At 38.8% G+C, this 4,669-nt stretch overlaps 1 pseudogene; it reads right to left on the reverse strand.

The window, feature by feature from the left end:
- Nucleotides 1-269: 269 nt before the first annotated feature.
- On the reverse strand, nt 270-4,264 carry LOC104230448 (probable nucleoredoxin 1; annotated as a pseudogene).
- Nucleotides 4,265-4,669: the final 405 nt, after the last annotated feature.

Raw genomic sequence — 4,669 nt, forward strand, 5'->3', positions numbered from 1 at the left:
GTGGCGGAAGCAAGATCTCCACGAAGGGTGTTCAAAAAGAAAATTTTGTAGCTAGTGGGAATTGAACCTAGGACCTTATGAAGGTTTTGAACCACCTTGACCACTAAACTACACTTTTGGGTTGTGTTAAGGGGGTTCAAAACTTAATATACAGAGGTAAAAAATAGATTTTACCTATACAAGTGTAATATTTCGGCGAACCCCCTTCCACCCCCCTAAATCCGCCCCTGATTATAAGACTCATTCAAACCACCAACTTAACTAACTCCCTAAGCTTTATAGCAAACTTCTCCATCGCAAATTCACCCTTCATTTGATTTCATTTCCTCTTCTTCAAGCTCCTTTTCTTCTGCCTCTGCATCTATGTTGCATCCCTTGTTCTCTTCCAGAGCACATTTGAGGTGGAGATCAAAATCACACTCTTCACAACAGAATGACCACACTCATCCCTCGCCATTGCATCCATCACAGTTATAAAACAAGCGCTTTGTAAGTACGAGTTCATGCTCATGGAGAGCGTGATTCACATTCTCAGGCCACCCCTTTGCCATCTCCTCATATTGTGCCTCAATCTGCTTCACGCGCTCCTCTGTGAACGGATAAGCATCAGCACCAAAACAAATAACTAGATTTCAGGCTTCAGTTGTAACAGTCTTGCCTGTTGGCCTAATAGCAACCAACATGGGGATACCACGAACTTTGAACAGACTACTCAATCACACCTTCCTTTCATCACCAAAGGGAAGAGCCTACCACGACATTGTGGCAAAAAATTAATCAAAGGAGGCCTGATCTCTGTCACTAGATATGAATACAACCTCTAAAGCATCATCATTTGCTTTAATCTTGTTATTTGCTTCTGTAAGCTTTGGTAGGAAAGCACGGCACAGAGGACACCAGTGTGCAGAAAAGTAAAGAAGAACATTCTTCCCAACAAGAGAAGACACTGGAATCTACAAAGAAAAATCTCTGATGACTGACTGTAAGTGTGGGATGGCAGGTAAAGACATAAACAGAAATGAGATGGAAGATGGTTTACAATATGATTGGCAAAGAAAAATACATAAGAGCACATCTCATGTCAAAATCAGGAAAAAAAAATGATAACTCGACTAGCAAAGTCGGAGTTATCAAAAAGTCACGTTAATATACCTAGAGTTACCAAATTATGAAAGTAAACATAAGTATCTCACCTTAGCACCATCCTTCCCAATAACAAAATCATGATATCCTGAAACCAAAATTGACTCAAGTGTCTGCGCTTCTCGATTAGCTTTCTCTATCTTATTAAGTTTTACAAATCTCTCAGGTGTAAAAGGGTATGCTTGGATGTCGTGCTCCTCTATGGCTTCAGCTACATTAGAATGAAGAGCCTTCCCATCTGGCTAAATGATCACCAATGTAGGAAGTTCAGATAGTTCATCTTCTCGTAGCTCCTGTCCTTCAAGGGGAAGTGAAAACCAAGGCAAGTTAGCAAATTCTTGTTTGAATGACTCTTCATCATCATCAAGCGGAATCATCAAAATATAAAAGTTTTCTCCCAGTTCCTTCAACTTTTTTATATACTTCAACCAGTTTTGGAGTGAAAGAAAGGCATCCATTGAATGCGGCCAACGACAAATAAAGGCCTACAGTCTTGCCTTCAAGTTCACAAACTGCTACCTGATAGATATTAAATCATAGTGAAATAGCAGTAACAACAGTACGAATTAAACCATAAAGAACATAGTGTAAGGAACTCCATAAGGTACAGCAATTTGAACTGACTTTCCTCCCATCAGTGGCAAATACAAAGTCTCGTGACTGTGAGAGTAAGATAGATTTCAAGGATTGATCCCTCTTAGCTGTTTCTTCCCGGTCTTTAATTTCTTTAACCCATTCAAGAAGTAAAGGGTAACCTTCCACCCCATACTCAAGGATGTTCTCAACTCCACCATCAGTCAATACCTTCCCATTTTCATCAAGGATTATTCCTTTAACAGCAAACAGCTCATCTAGACGTTCACGGGTTTCAGAATCAGAGAAAGGGACCGCAGGCCATGGCATTTTAGATAAGTAACCCATGAAAGACTCATCGTCCTCATCAACAGAAAGGAAAACAACTTTAATTTCTCCTTTGGGAAGGAGCTCATTGTACACCTCTACCAAATTTGGGGTGAAACGTTGGCACGGACCACACCATGATGCCGAAAAGTATAACCCAACTCTTCCCCCCTTTTTGAAGTATCAAGTGTAACCTAAAATTTTGAAAACAATGAGAAGCTTGGATTGTTGATAAATATAGTGGATCAACTCTGTTAATGATTTGAAAATCCACTTAATTCTTTTTTATCATATGGAAGTGATACAAATAGAATATAACACAATGGATGACAAGCAAATTCGTTACTCCCTCCATCCCAATTTGTTTGGCATAGTTTGAATAAACACAGAGTTTAAGAAAGGAATACATGAGCTAAATTGGTATAAATATCAAAAGTACAGTGATAACAAAAATTATCTTTTTGTATACAATGATCCCATGACAAATTATGTCAACCGAAGAATGGAAAGTTAAAGTTACAAGTTTCTAAATATAGAAAGGTGCCAATATGTAACAACCTAGATATTGTCCGCTTTGCGCCTAAGCTCGCGCAGCTTAAAAATGTGTCATTAGGGTTTAATACTTGTGTACTGATATACCCAGCATCTCTCCCATATTTTGTCGATGTGGAATTCGTCTGGAGTGTCATATACACCCCTCCTTAGGTATTGTCCTTGGTGAGGTTTGCCTCATTACCTTATCAAAGATGTGGGATTAACTCAGTTGGCTGCGGAAGTTTGCCCCACTATCGTTCAAGGTTGCAAGCGGAATAGGTCTAACATTATATTTTGTCACATCCCAAACTACCCCCTAGACGTGATTGGCACCCAGCACTTCTCACCTCCCAGGCGAACCATATTCCTTATATTTAACTATTTATACAAGCATTGAGAGAAAATAAGTGCAGGTCCAAAAGCATAATTAATAATTAAATATGGAATAGTTATCACCGAATCCATAATCTATTGATAGAAACTCAATGATAACTGAAATAATAAAACTCTAGTCCAAATGCCACGCTAAGACCGTGGAGTATCTTATAAAGTTACATGACTTTAACTAGCAGGCATGCATACCCAAAGCAAAGAAATATGATAGCTTAATTGCAGAAATTCACTAAAGAACTCAAGGATTAAGCAGCCGACTCAGGAGGAGAAGTTCGAGAATTTCAGCAATGGCGGAAAAGAGAAGATGTGGATTTGAGAGAATTATGAGAGAAAAGAGTATTTAGGAAACTTATAATGCAAATCTTATTCATTTCTATATATTACAATGTACTTATATAAAATGGGAATGAATACAACTTGTCTAACAAAATTTATTCTCCTAACAACTTGTGTAACTAACTCCAACTAACTTCTACTGATATGGCATTTAACTACCTAACTGATTTCTGAAATTTTTTCTCTAACTAACATTTACTGATTCCACTAACTTCGAGCTGGATTTTCTGTATCAATATTCCCTCCTGCAGAATATCCTTGACCACAAGGATCAAAATGAGGAAATTGAACCTTCACTACAGTTAAGAATTCCCAAGTAGCACAATTAGCAGGTAACCCTGCCCATTTCACCGGTGTTTGTGCGATAGCTTTGTTTCCCTGCTTTACCATCCTTCTTTGTAGTATGGCCTCTGGTTTTGGACAATGTGGGTTGGCTATATCAGTGGTGGGAGGGTAGGCAATTTGAGTGGGTAGTTGGTGGCATTTCTTTAAGAGTAATACATGAATGGTAGAGTGTATTTTGACTGATGGTGGAAACAGTAGGGTATATGCAACTAGTCCTACTCTTTTGGAGATCTGAAAAGGTCCATAATACTTTGCTACTAACTTGTGAAATGGTTGTGCTGACACGGTAGCTTGTTTATATGGTTGGATTTCAAATAAACCCAATCTCCTACTGCAAATTGCCTGTCACTCCTGTGAGCATCAGTTTGTTGTTTCATCCTTAGTTGAGCTCTCAGCAAATGATATTTGAGTAGTTGTAACTTCAGCTCCCTATTGATCAGTGTATTATCAACTTCAACTAAGGCTGATTCACCTGGTAAGTAAGGAAGACGCAAGTAAGGTGGTCTGCCATATAAAATTTCGTACGGGGTGGTTTTAATTGCTAAATGGTATGATGTATTGTACCAGTATTCAGCCATAGGTAGCCAATAATACCATTTGGAGCTGTCTTCATTACAGAAACATCAGAGATATGTCTCCGAACATCTGTTTAGAACTTCAGTTTGCCCATCAGACTGAGGATGATAGGTTGAGGAAGTGTTCAATTGTACCCCTTGTATAGAGAATAGCTCTTGCCAGAATGAACTCAAAAACACTGCATCTCTTTCACTAACAATCGAGTCTGGGAGACCATTCAATTTGACTATGTTATCCAGGAATACCTTGGCTATTGATTGGGCAGTATAAGTATGCTTTAAGGGAATGAAGTACCCATACTTACTTAGTATGTCCACAACCACAAGAATGACTTCATTACCATGAGATTAGGGAAACCTATCTATAAAACGTCCATGCTGATTTGTGACCACACCACATCTGGAGTAGGTAGTGGTTGTAGAAGGTAGGGGTGGGCATATAT

This window comes from Nicotiana sylvestris, chromosome 11, assembly GCF_000393655.2.
Source record: "Nicotiana sylvestris chromosome 11, ASM39365v2, whole genome shotgun sequence".
Classification (NCBI taxonomy): domain Eukaryota; kingdom Viridiplantae; phylum Streptophyta; class Magnoliopsida; order Solanales; family Solanaceae; genus Nicotiana; species Nicotiana sylvestris.